The sequence below is a fragment of the Nicotiana tomentosiformis genome, chromosome 10 (assembly GCF_000390325.3).
Source record: "Nicotiana tomentosiformis chromosome 10, ASM39032v3, whole genome shotgun sequence".
NCBI classification, from domain to species: Eukaryota; Viridiplantae; Streptophyta; class Magnoliopsida; order Solanales; family Solanaceae; genus Nicotiana; species Nicotiana tomentosiformis.
The window spans coordinates 37,360,303-37,375,874 of record NC_090821.1 but is presented as its reverse complement, the minus strand read 5'-3'; positions in this window follow the sequence as shown (position 1 = coordinate 37,375,874).

Sequence of the window (15,572 nt, the reverse complement as noted above, 5' to 3'; positions counted from 1 at the left end):
TTCGGCTACGGCTACGGTTTCGGCTTCGGATTTAGATTTGGTCAAATGATCGATTGATTGATTAATTTTTTGGACCAAATTTATTTGTTAATAGTAAATATTAACGTAAGATTATTCGCATTTATAACGGATATTTTCCAATCCGTGTATTGACCACAAGGCAGCCAGTGTTGAAGAACTTCTAAACTTCAAAAATTCGCTAACGACGCCGAAACCTATCAAACCACGTCCGAATGACCTCAAATTTTGCACGCACATCACAAATGACACTACGAACCTACTCTAACTTTCGAAATTCTATTCCGACCCCGATATCAAAATATTTCTACTGCCGACCGAAATCGCCAAATTTTCAATTTTGCCAATTGAAACCTAATTCTACCACGTACCTCCAAATCACATTTCGGACAGACTCCTAAATCCAAAATCACCTAACGGGGCTAACAAAACTATCAGAATTTAAATCCGAGATCGTTTACATATAGGTCAATATCCGATTGACTTTTCTAACTTAACTTTCTAACTAAGAGACTAAGTGTTCATTTCACTCCAAAACTACTCCGGACCTAAACCTACCAACTCGATGCAACTCAACACAGGTGAACAATATATAAAGAAGCTGAAATGGGAAAACAAGGCTATAACTCTCGGAACGACTGGTCGGGTCGTTACAAAAAATAACATAAATCTATATATATATTAAAGTAAGAAAGTTTACATTGTGGTTAAACCAAGTGACAGGCTAATATAAAGTCACTTGACAATTTAGGACAATATTTGTTATAGTATTTAATTTAAATTGAAAGATAGGATATTTCTTTAATTTAAATAGAAAGATAGTAAATAAGATTCTTTTGAATCTGAATGGAAAGAAAGTTAAATTTGAATTGATTGATTAATTAATTAATTAGGAAAGCTAATCAAAACATAAATGTTCCAATTCAAACGAGAGGCTCAACGAGTGAGGCAAATTGTTCTAAATGATGAGAAAGAGTTTTTTGAAATTTGAGTTCACAACAAAAACAACATAAAAAACAAAAACGTATTTGTTACTAGAAATAAGACTAAATAATCTAGGTTCGAACCCATAATCATAATTACCGAGTTGTTGGATCATAACTTAACTTGCGTAACTACCTTAGGTGATCAATAGTGTTCACTTCTCCGTGTGCCCTAAGACGTTAATTCAAAAGATTTAAGTATAACATATAGTGATAACAGAAGAGAGAAAATATAAATTGAAGCATCAACTTGTATGGTGATTAATAAAGAAAAATTTGCTTTGGTGATAAATCAATCTATATATATATATTATACATATTAAAGGAATAATTTGCATTGTGGCTAAGTTAAGTGGGCAGTGGCACGCTACTATAAAGTTATTTGACAATTTAGGATAATATTTATAATAATATTTAATTTAATTTAAAATTAGAAGATAATGTTTTTAATTTAAATGGAAAGATAGTAAATAAGATTATTTTGAATCTAAATGGAAAGAAAGAATAATAGTCTTATAATGATATAACCAACTACCTATTTTAATTAATAAGGTTTTGACCACACAAAAAAATTGAACTGAAAGATAAAAACAACACCCCTATCTTAACTCATTATAAAGATAAATATGGAGTTATTATTAATACATACTACGAGTACCACTACTCCATTCAGCTAAAATATAAAATATAAGATAATAAATAAATGACACACAAAAATATTATTGGTAAATTTAAATATTAATTTGAGCAGTAGAATAAAAAAATAGTGAATATAATTTTTATTATAATAAAAAAAACTAAATTCATCTATTAATGGGAGTTGTGGACAATAATATGAACAACTCTAAGTTATGGGTAATGCATTAAATATGTAATTAAATAATTTCAGTAGTAGATGTATACATAATGATAAGATTTATTTGATCTTTGAGAAGACAAAGTTTTTAAAATAATAATGAGCTAAGCTATACTATATAAATAAGATACACGTATTTAAAACCGTTATAATAGATAAAACTAAAATAAATAAACAATTGACATAATTCTGAGAAACAAATTAAAAAAATTTAAATATAATTCAAATTCTTATATAGTTAATTTAAATGGAAATTTAAAGTCAAACTTCCATATAAATGAAATAATTATATAAATTTTCATAGTAGAGGGAAAAATATAGAAAGAGGGGGGGTATAAAGATAGTACGGATAAATTAATACTTTTAATTAATTTAAAAATAAATCTATATCTCTTGCTCAATTAGCTTTTCAGTTTTGAGAATCAAGATGTGTGATGTATGTAGTTTGGAGTCGATCCTTTTAAAATGATTCTCCAAAAGAGAATGATCACATAAATGCAGTTCGATTCGATCAATTTTTAAGCAACTCCAATAATGTTAGAAGGGAGTTAATCAATCATAAATTTACACAAGAATAAAGGAACTGATGACATATATTTCTGCGGGGATAATATTTTAAACTATGAATCGACTCAGGCATCGACTAAACAAATGTCAATTGTGTTGCCTTACGGTAAAATTAATTATCCAATATTTTATAATTTATTTTATATCTCAATTGTTTGGAAGCCATAGATACATTTGTTTGTCTTTTTATTTTTCTATTAGTGCTAGCAGGTTCTATGCTAAAATAGATAGGAAGGGAGGATAGATTCTTCTCTAATGGCTCAGGTATGGACTATGACTTTTTAGCCCGTTGTTGATATGTATGTTCTCTCAAATTGTATGAGCCAATTGATCGAGCAACCGATGGGGTCATATATGTGTCAATTAGAATGAAATAGATTTGGATAGGGTAAACATATAGAGGAATGTAATTGCACTATTTGGGATTGCTATTTACACAAAATAAAGTGAATTACAAAAAATCATTAGGTAAGATTCATTTAATTATGAATTACATGCAAGAACTCATCTTATTTTAGCACATGTGCATGGTAGAAGAAAAATATTTAAAGTAGGTTAACATTTATTTAATTATAATATATTAATCTTAACTATATCCCAAAGGTATCATTTAAATTGTTAAAAACAAAGTGACTTTAATTGTGTGGTTAAAATTGAGGTGATATTAAAATTATTGAGCAAATTACGATCCAACTGTTTTATATGTTGATAACTCCCAAAAGTTAGAATATATTGGTTGTTAATAAATTATCATGTATGTATATATTAATTTGTCATTGTGTAATTTTAGGTTGGTAGAAGTTGATATTGATGTGAGAAGTTATTATGTTGAGATAATAATATAATATATTTTTATAATTTAAATTAAGACATTACTAAATGTATTTTTATTAGTTATTACTTTATATAGCATGACTTCACTCAGTTTCAATATATATAAGATAGTTTGACTTGGCACGGAGTTTAAGAACAAAAAAGAAGACTTTTGAAACTTATAGTCTTAAAAGTTTTGTGGGGCAATGATATTTGTATGAGTGTAAGAACATCTCATTATAGGTAAAATGGGTAAAATAAAAAATTTAAAGTTAAATTATTTTCAAATACAGAAATGTGTCATTCTTTTAGAACAGACTAATAAGAAAAATATTTTATGTAAATTGAAAGGGAATGAGTATTTATTTTTGAATCATATTGTATTTTTGTTTGTTTGTATCACCGACTATATATGGGGTTATAATATTTAAGTGTATGTCAATAGTTATTCATATAATTTTTTCTATTTTATTTATAGAATTTAGCAGGATCATAATATTATCCGTACATCGTGCGGGTACTAACACTAGTTCATAAAATAACTAAAAAGTCCATTGAATCTGCTTTGAAAGAATAAACCATAAGCATGGAAAAGAAATTCCAAAATCCTTCTACAAAATATTTTTAATCTCTAACTTTTAAAAAAATACCAAATCTTATTACCTCATGCTATGTTCTGATTTTGAGATTGTTGCGAATGACAGGAGAGTTTGCTAATTGTTTCATCTACTTTATTCTTAGTTTTTCACTGCTCTACATTCTCAGTGAACGAAAAGGCTGGGTTTGTTTTTTGGAATTTTCCTGAAAGATGACATTTTTATATTCCTAAATCTAATTAATATGACAAAGCTTAAAGGTCAAAGGAAGTAGGTGTAACGATCCAATCGGTTGTTTTGTGTATATGAGCCCGATTTCTCCTTCTAAAACTTTTTGTATGTGTATTTTTGGTTATATGACTTACGGAGATTATTGGTTTGGTTTCGGAAAGATTTTGGGTTGATTTGGAACCATTGGTTCCTAGTTTGGAAGCTTAGGTTGGAAGAGTTGTCCAATGTTTGAATTTTATGAAAACGACCCCGGAATAGTATTTTGATGGTCCCGATAGATTTGTATGGCGATTTTGGACATAGGCGTATACTCGAAATTAAATTCAGGAGTTCCTAGGTTGAATTGGCTCTTTTTGCCGAAAGTTGGCAATTTGAAGGTTTTGAAAATTTTTAAGTTTGACCATGCTTTGACTTGGTAGCCATCGGGTTCGAATTTTAGTTTTGAGACTTGGAATGGGTCTGTTTTCTCATTTGGAACTTGTGTGCAAAGTATGGTGTCATTCCGAGTTGGTTTGGTAGGAATCAGACGCTTGGTTGTGATTTTGGAAGTTCTTGAGTTTCATTGTTAATTCTATGCGTTTTGGTGTACAATTCGTAGTTCCAGATGTTATTTTGGTTTTTCAAGTTCGCGAGCAAGTTCGTATGATATTTTTAAGCTTGTGTGGATGTTTAGTGTGGAGCCCTAGGGCTCGGGTGAGTTTCAGACGCGTTTCAGAGTGATTCAGACTATTTTAGTGATTGCTGGTTTTTGGCTGGTGCTACAGATCTCGCGAATGCGAGCACCAGTTCGTATTTGAGGTTATCGCATTTGCGATTATCATGGTCGCAATTGTGAAGGGGGCTGGGAAAGGCAGGCTTCGCATTTGTGAAGCCAGCCTCGCAATTGCAAGAGAGGAGCTGGGCTTGGGCAGGTCGCTTTTGCGACCACTTGGTCGCTTTTGTGACATGGACTGGCATCGCAATTGCCATGTTAAGGTCGCAATTGCGACTTTCCTTGGGAATGCCAGGGTTCGCTTTTGCGATCCCAGTGTCGCATTTATGGAGGTAGCATGTCACGACCCAATTTCACCTATAGGTCGTGAATGCGCCCAACACTATAGCTAGGCAAGCCCCGTTAATAAATTAATTATTCATTGACAAAATTTAAAACCAAAAAAAAAAAATAAAGCCCAAATTCTACAAATGTGTGTGCCAAGACCTGGTGTCACAAGTGTATGAGCATCTAGTAGATTATACAAAACCTCAAATACTGTCTGAAATAAAATAGACAAAATAAAACGATACAAGGAGAGACACTAGTAGCTGCAGTACGACCCAGAAAGGCAGCTCACCACTATGCCCCTGGATAGTGTGGGTGTAAGACGATATGTCCCCCACTAGTACTTGCCTCAGGTCCTGCACAAAAAGTGCAGCAAGTGTAGTATGAGTACGTAAACAACGTGTACCCAGTAAGTATCAAGCCTAATCTCGAAGTGGTAGAGACGAGATGACCGACTTTGACACTCACTATGGGTCAATAATAATAATTGAAATACAATTAGGATATTTAAATTAGCATGATTTACAGAATTTAAAATAATATATTAAATCAACGAAAATAATCAAATTCCTTCAAATGAAACAATTCTCAATATATTAATTAAATTCCTTCAATTCAAATAATTTTCAATTTATCATTTAAATATTATTTACAGGAATAACAATTATTTCTTTAACAAGCAAGAATAATAATTCATTAAATTCCAAGGATTATTTTTTTCAATTTATAAATTAGCTTCGCAAGCTAAAATAAATTATTAAAGTATCGTGTAATTATTATTATTAAGCACGATTTTTGCCGAGGACGTACGACCCGATCCAAAGTATCGTGTACACTGCCGAGGGACGTGTGGCGCGATCCATAGATGCATCTATCCTGCCGAGGCATTCGGCCCGCTTCACAAGAAAGGAGGACATTTTCTTATGTACCTCCAGAAGGATAGTATATTTATTATAAGATAAATTAGGGAGGAAGAATAATTTCTCTTAACAATTAATTAATTTAAACAGAAAATCAAGTATATGAGATTTTCATCCTTTAATATTTTTATCTAACAATTCACAATATATTTATATATCAAATAATATTAATTAAACAAAGAATATAATTTACACAAGTAATTCATGCTTTGAGTTCTAAACTACCCGGACTTTAGCATTAATAGTAGCTACGCACGGACTCTCGTCACCTCGTGCGTACGTAGCCCCCACAATTAGTAATAATTTTTTAATTTTAATTACCTATGAGGTAATTTTCCGCTCACAAGATTAGACAAGGTACTTACCTCGTCTTGCTCCAATTTAATCCAATATAAGGCCTTTTCCACGATTATCCGACTCTGTGTGGCTCGAATCTAGCCAAAAATAATCGATACAATCACTAAAAATTATAGGAATCAATTCTATAAGAAAATACTATATTTGCAATAAAAATTCGAAAATTAATTAAAAATTCGTCCGTGGGACCCACATCTCGGAATCCGACGAAAGTTATGAAATATAAACACCTATTCAACCACGAGTCTACCCATACCAAAATCACTAAATTCCGATAAAAATTCGGCCCTCAAATCCTCAAATCTATCCAAGAGAGTTTTCAAACTTTTCCAACTCAATTTACCAATTAAATGATAAAAATAGTGATGGATTCGGGTAATTTAACCAATATTGAGTTAGGAACACTTACCCCGTTGTTTTTACTGAAAATCTCCCAAACATCGCCTAAATCCGAGCTCCAAATCGTTAAAAATGAAAAATGGGACGAAGTCCCATTTTCAGAACTTAAACTCTATGCCCAGTGATTTCTTCTACGCGATCGCGAACTTCCTCACGCGATCGCGTAGCACAAATTTTCTGCCCAAACATTAACCCTATGCGATCGCATCAAAGTCCCATGCGATTGCGATGCACCAGGTTTTGACTCTACGCGATCGCATCCCTCTTCACGCGATCGCGTAGCACAAATGCGTGGCCCACCTTCCTCTCAAATTTTCCCTACGTGATCGCAAACAATGACACGCGATCACGATACACACACTGGCCAATCTTACGCGATCGCAGTGAACAAATTTCCAGCTGTCTAAATTACTCTATGCGATCGCAGACTAACTTACGCGATCGCGTATAAGGATACCAGAAGAAAATACCAGCAGCTACCAGCAGTGTTCCAAAGGCCAAAAGTGATCTGTTAGTCGTCCGAAATTCACCCGAGCCCCTCGCGACCTCAACCAATTATACCAACAAATCCCAAAATATCATACGAACTTAGTCGAACCCTCAAATCACACCAAACAACGCTAAAACTATGAATCATCCCTCAATTCAAGTTTAATGAAACTTAAGATTTCCAACTTCTACATTATGTACCGAAACATATCAATTCAAGTACGATTGACCTCAAATTTTGCACACAAGTCATAAATGACATAACAGAGCTATGAAAATTTTCAGAACTGGATTACGACTCCGATATCAAAAAGTCAACTCCGCGGTCAAACTTCCAAACTTAAATTTCTATTTTAGCCATTTCAAGCTTAATTTAACTACGGACTTTCAAATAAAATTCCGAACACGCTCCTAAGTCCAAAATCACCATACGGAGCTGTTGGAATCGTCAAAATTCTATTCCGGGGTCGTTTTCTCAAAATGTTGACCGAAGTCAAATTTAGCACTTTAAGGCCAACTTAAGGAACCAAGTGTTCCAGTTTCAACCCAAATACTTCCAAATCCCGAACCAACCATCCCCGCAAGTTATAAATCATTAAAAGCACATACGGGAAGTTTTATTTTAGGGAACGAGGTTTTAAAAGTTAAAATGACCGGTTGGGTCATTACATTCTCCATCTCTTAAACAAACGTTCGTTCTCGAACGGGTTTAGAATTGTACCTGGAGTGCTGAATAAATGTGGATATCTGCTCCGCATGTCTTCCTCGGCCTCCCAAGTCACTTCCTCGACTGGTTGGCCCCTCCACTGGACCTTTACTGCAGAAATATTCTTGGACCTCAACTGGCGAACTTGTTTATCAACAATGGCAAATGGCTCTTCTTCATAACCCAAACTCTGATCTAGCTGAACTGTGCTGAAGTCCAACACATGTGATAGGTCAGCATGATACTTCCGGAGCATCGATACATGTAAAGCCGAATGAACTCCTGATAGACTGGGAGGCAATGCAAGCTCATAAGCAACCTCCCCAACTTGTCTCAACACCTCAAATGGGCCTATAAACCTTGGGCTCAACTTGCCCTTCTTTCCGAATCTCATAATCCCCTTCATCGGCGAAACCTTCAAGAGAACTTTTTCACCTACCATAAAGAATAAATCACGCGCTTTCTGATCCGCGTAACTCATCTGTCTGGACTGTGCTGTACGAAGTCGCTCCTGAATCAACTTTACCTTTTCCAAGGAATCCTTTACCAAATCAGTACCATATAACTTAGCCTCACCGGCGTCAAACCACCCGATGGGCGAACGACATTGCCGACCATATAAAGCCTCAAATGGAGCCATCTCGATGCTGGATTGGTAACTGTTATTATATGCAAACTCGGCCAAAGGCAAGAAACGATCCCACTGACCTCCAAAATCAATCACATATGACCTGAGCATATCCTCCAAAATCTAAATTATCCGCTCTGACTGCCCGTCAGTCTGCGGATGAAAGGTTGTGCTGAGCTCTACACGGGTCCCCAACTCACTCTGTACTGCTCTCCAGAAATGTGAAGTAAACTGAGGACCTCTATCTCATATGATAGAAATTGGCACACCGTGAAATCGAACTATCTCCTGAATATAAATCTAGGCCAACCTCTCTGAAGTATACGTAGTCACAACAGGAATAAAATGTGCCGACTTGGTCAACCTGTCAACAATCACCCAAACTGCATCAAACTTTCTCAAGGTCCGCGGCAACCCAACTACAAAGTCCATAGTAATTCGTTCCCATTTCCACTCTGGTATAGTCATCTGCTGAAGTAGGCCACCTGGCCTCTGGTGCTCATATTTAACTTGCTGGCAATTTAGACACCTAGCTCATACTCAACTATGTCCTTTTTCATTCATCGCCACCAATAATGCTGCCTCAAATCACGATACATCTTAGTAGCACCTGGATGAATAGAATACCGAGAACTGTGTGCCTCCTCCAGGATCTTTTTCCTCAGTCCTTCCACATTAGGAACACATAGATGGTCCTGGAGTCACAGAGCACCATCCACTCCAATAGCAACTTCCTTGGCACTACCTCATAGTACCGTTTCTCGATGAACCATCAAGTGTGGATCATCATACTAACGAGCCTTGATCTGTTCAAATAGTGAAGACTGAGCTACAACACATACAAGAACTCGGCTGGGCTCTGAAATATCCAGCCTCATAAGTCTGTTAGCCAAGGACTGAATATCCGAGGCTAATGGCCTTTCCTCTGCTGAAATGAAAGCCAAACTGCCCATACTCTCCGCCTTTCTGCTCAAGTCATCTGCAACCACATTTGCTTTGCCCGGATGATATAGGATATTAATATCATAATCTTTTAGTAATTCCAGCCATCTGCGCTGCCTCAAATTTAGGTCCCTCTGCTTGAACAAATGCTGCAAACTGTGATGATCAGTATAAACTTCACAGAACACCCCAAAAAGATAATGCCTCCAAATCTTAAGGGCGTGAACAATCGCAGCTAACTCCAAATCATGTACCGGATAATTCTGCTCGTGGGGCTTCAACTTTCGTAAGGAATATGCAATAACTTGCCCTTCCTGCATTAATACACAACCCAAACCAACACGTGAGGCATCGCAATACACTGTATACATCCCCGAACCGGAAGGTAACACTAACACTGGTGTTGTAGTCAATGCTGTCTTGAGCTTCTGAAAGCTTGCCTCACAATCATCGGACCATCGGAACTGAACACCCTTCTGGGTTAATTTGGTCAAAGGTGCTGCAATAGATGAAAAACCTTCCACGAACCGACGATAATAACCTGCTAAACCTAGAAAACTCCTGATCTCAGTCGCCGTAGTGGGACGATGCCAATTCTGAACTGCCTCAATCTTTTTGGGATCAACTCCAATGCCTTCGCCCGATACATTATGTCCCAAAAATGCTACAGACTCTAGCCAAAACTCACATTTAGAGAACTTAGGATATAGCTTTTGTTCCCGCAATGTCTGAAGCACTACTCTCATATGCTACTCATGTTCTTCCTTACTGTACGAGTAGATCAAAATGTCATCAATGAAGACAATGACAAATGAATCAATATACGTCCTGAATACCCTGTTCATCAAATCCATAAACGATGTCGGGGCATTAGTTAAACCAAAAGATATTACCAGAAACTCATAATGACCATATCTAGTATGGAAAGCAGTTTTCGGAACATCCGAATCTCGAATCTTCAACTGATGATACCCCGACCTCATGTCGATCTTAGAAACACACCCTAGCACCCTGCAACTAGTCAAATAGGTCATCAATACGTGGCAACGGGTACTTGTTCTTAATAGTGATTTTGTTCAATTGGCGATAATCAATACACATTCGCATTGTGCCATCTTTATTCTTCACAAATAATACCGGTGCACCCCAAGGCGATACACTCGGTCTGACGAACCCTTTAGCTAGTAATTCTTCAAGCTGTTCTTTCAACTCTTTCAATTCTTTCGGAGCCGTGCGATACGGTGGGATAGATATAGGCTGAGTATCTGGAGCCAAGTCAATACAGAAATCAATATCACGATCAGGTGGCATACCTGGAAGATCTGAAAAAAATACATCGGAGAACTCCCAAACTACTGGCACTGAATCAATAGTCGGAGTCTCTACAGTAGTATCCAGAACATAGGCTAGATAAGCCAAACAACCCTTCTCAACCATGTGTTGAGCCTTAATAAAAGAAATAACCCGATTAAATGAACTAACCGACGAACCCTTCCACTCCAGGCTAGGCAAAGATAGAATAGCCAAGGTAACAGTTTTGGCATGATAATCTAGAATAGCATGATATGGAGATAACCAGCCCATACCCAGAATAATTTCAAAATCGATCATCTTGAGCAATAAGAGATCTGCTCTAGTTTCATAACCACAGAATATAATAATAGAAGACCGGTAGATCCGGTTCACAATAATAGAATCGCCTACAGGAGTGGACACATAAACAGGAGTACTCAAGGAATCACAAGAAACACCCAGGAATGGAGCAAATAGAGATGACACATATGAATACGTGGATATTGGATCAAATAATACTAAGGCATCTTTGCCACAAACAGAAATAATACCTGTAATCACAGCATCTAAGGCCTCTGCATCTAGTCTAGCAGGAAAAGCGTAGAACCGAGCTGGAGCGCCAACTGGCTGGCCTCCGCCTGGCTGACCTCAACCTCTAGGATGGCCCCTACCCACCTGTTCTCCACCTCTTGGTGGTCGGACCACTGGTGGAGCAACTAGTCCGGTAAGCATAGGCTGCTGACCCTGCTGTACTGGTCTACCCCGAAGCCTGGGGTAAAACCTCCGTATGTGACTGGGATCCCCGCACTCGTAATAACTCATCGGTGCGATGGGCTGTTGACTAAGTGTCTGGCCTTGGGGAACTGAATACCCACTGAGAGGACACTGAATAGCTGGTGGGCGGTAAGAACTCTCTGGTATAGCACTGAGATAAGGTCGCACTGGAGTACCTCGAGGAGGTGTGGTGCTGGATATGGAGGTCTGCTGGACTGCCCCCTCACAAACTGACCTCTGCCCCCAGACGGAGCACCCCTGAACTCTCCTGAGTACCTGAACTGCTTATCTCTCATAATCTGCTCCCGGCTCCGCTGACGCACACCCTCAATCCTCCGGGCTATCTCCACAACTCGCTCATAAGAAGTACCCATCTCAACCTCTCGAGCCATAGTGGCTTGAATACAAGTATGTAAACCGGCTACAAACCTCCGCACTCTCTCTGCCTCAGTAGGGAGTATCATAAGTTCATGGCGAGATAATTCAGAAAAGCTCGCCTCATAATCAGTCACTGAAATCTGACCCTGCTGGAGCTGCTCAAACTGAAACCGAAACTCTTCCCTCTGGGAGGGTGGAATATACCTGTCCAGGAAGATACGGGTGAACCTGTCCCAAGTCATGAGAGGAGAATCTGCTGGTCTACCAAGAGCATAAGACTGCCACCATCTACGGGCTCTGCCCTCTAGCTGAAAAGTAGCAAAGTCAACCCCATGAGATTCCAATATCCTCATGTTGTGTAGTCTGTCCCTGCAACGATCAATGAAGTCCTGTGGATCCTCATGTCGCTCATCCCCAAAGACAGGAGGATGTAGTCTAGTCCATCTATCCAATAGTTTCTAAGAATCGGTGACTACAGCTGGTCTGGGCTCAAGTGTAGCTGCTGCCACTGGCTGGGCTCCACCCACGGGTAGTGCACCCTAGGTCTGATATACAGCAACTGCCTGTCCATGAGCCTGCGCGGTAGGGGTCTGTGCTACCCCGCCCGCCTGAGATGTGGCTGGGTCTATCAGAAATAAACTGGCCTGAGTCATATTGTCCATGAACCGCAACATACAACCCATGACATCCTGAAATCCCGGTGCAGATGTGAAATCCACCAGAGCTGGCTCTGCCATAGGCACCTCACCCTGCTCCTCAATGATGGGATTCTCTGCTGGACCCACTGGCGACATAACTGGACTAGTCCTGGGACGTCCTCGCCCTCTACCACGGGCTGGAGCCCTCCCTCGACCTCTGCCTCGACCTCTAGCAACTGGGGGAGTAGCTCTACCCTGGTCTGGAACTTCATTCGAGCGCGTTCTCACCATCTATGAGAGAATGAGAGAAGGATATTTAGTACTACATTAATTGCACGATGGAATATGAAGAAAGGTAATTTCCTAACACCCTATAGCCTCTCGAAGATAAATACAGACGTCTCCGTACCAATCCGCAAGACTCTATTAGGCCTGCTCATAACTTGTGAGACCTAAGTGAACCTAGTGCTCTTATACCATGTTGTCACGACCCAATTTTACCTATAGGTCGTGAAGGCACCTAATGCTATAGCTAGGCAAGCCCCGTTAATAAATTAATCTTTCATTGACCAAATTTAAAACCAAGAAAAATAATAAAGCCCAAATTCTACCAATGTGTGTGCCAAGACCTGGTGTCATAAGTGTATGAGTATCTAGTAGATTACATAAAACCTCAAATACTGTCTGAAATAAAATAGACAGAATAAAAAGATACAAGGAGAGACACTAGTAGCTGCAGTACGGCTCAGAAAGGCAGCTCACCACTATGCCTTTGCATAGCGTGGGTGTAAGACGATAGGTCTCCCACTAGTACTTGCCTTAGGTCCTACACAAAAAGTGCAGCAAGTGTAGTATGAGTATGTAAACAACGCGTACCCAATAAGTATCAAGCCTAATCTCGAAGTGGTAGAGACGAGATGGCCGACTTTAATACTCACTATGAGTCAATAATAATAATTGAAATAAAATTAGGATATTTAAATCACCATGATTTACGGAAATTAAAATAATTTATTAAATCAGCGAAAATAAGCAAATTCCTTCAAATGCAACAATTCTCAATATATTAATTAAATTCTTTCAATTCAAATAATTTTCAATTTATCATTTAATTATCATTTACAGGAATACCAATTAATTCTTTAACAAGCAAGAATAATAATTCATTAAATTCCAAGGATTTTTTTTTCAATTTATCAATTAGCTTTGCAAGCTGAAATAAATTATTAAAGTATCATGTAATTATTATTATTAAGCACAATTTCTGCCGAGGACGTACGACCCGATTCAGAGTATCGTGTACACTGCCGAGGGACATGCGGCACGATCCATAGATGCATCTATCCTGCCGAGGCATTCGGCCCGCTCCACAAGAAAGGAGGGCATTTTCTCATGTACCTCCGGAAGGAGAGTATATTTATTATAAGATAAATTCGGGAGGAATAACAATTTTTCTTAACAATTAATTAATTTAAATAGAAAATCAAATATATGAGATTTTCACCCTTTAATATTTTTATCTAACAATTCACAATATTTTTAGCATTAATAGTAGCTACGCACGGACTCTCGTCACCTCGTGCGTACGTAGCCCCCACAAATAGTAACAATTATTTAATTTTAATCACCTATGAGGTAATTTCCCCTTCACAAGATTAGACAAGAGACTTACCTCGTCTTGCTCCAATTTAATCCAATATAAGGCCTTTTCCATGATTATCCAACTTTGTCTGGCTCGAATTTAGCCAAAAATAATCGATACAATCACTAAATATTATAGGAATCAATTCTATAAGAAAATACTATATTAGCAACAAAAATTAGGAAATTAATTAAACATTTGTCCGTGGGACTCACGTCTCGGAATCCGGCGAAAGTTACGAAATATGAATACCCATTCAACCACGAGTCTACCCATACCAAAATCACTAAATTCTGATAACAATTCGGCCCTCAAATCATCAAATCTATCCAAGAGGGTTTTCAAATTTTTCCAACTCAATTCACCAATTAAATAATAAAAATAGTGATGGATTCGGGTTATTTAACCAATATTGAGTTAGGAACACTTACCCCGTTATTTTCTCTAAAAATCACCCAAAAGTCGCCTAAATCCGAGCTCCAAATCGTTAAAAATGGAAAATGGGACGAAAACTTAAACTCTCTGCCGAGTGATTTCTTCTATGCGATCGCGAACTTCCTCACGCGATCACGTAGCACAAATTTTCTGCCCAAACATTAACCCTACGCGATCAAATCAAGTCCCACGCAATCGCGATACACCAGGTTTTGACTCTACGCGATCGCATCCCTCTTCACGCGATCGCGTAGCACAAATGCGTGGCCCAGCTTCCTCTCAAATTTCCCCTACGTGATCGCAAACAATGACACGCGATCGTGATACACACACTGGCCAATCCTACGCGATCGCGGACGTATCCACGCGATCGCAGTGAACAAATTTCCAGCTGCCTAAATTACTCTACGCGATCGCAGACCAACTTACACGATCGCGTATAAGGATACCAGAAGAAAATACCAGCAGCTATCAGTAATGTTCCAAAGGCCAAAAGTGATCCGTTAGTTGTCCGAAATTCACCCGAGCCCCTCGGGACCTCAACCAATTATACCAGCAAGTCCAAAAATATCATACGAACTTAATCGAACCCTTAAATCACACCAAACAACGCTAAAACCACGAATCATCCCTCAATTCAAGCTTAATAAAACTTAAGATTTTCAACTTCTACATTATGTATCGAAACCTATCAATTCAAGTCCAATTGACCTCAAATATTGCACACAAGTCATAAATGACATAACGGAGCTATAAAAAATTTTAAAACTAGATTACGACTCCGATATCAAAAAGTCAACTCCCCGGTCAAACTTTCAAACTTAAATTTCTATTTTAGCCATTTCAAGCCTAATTTAAATACGGACTT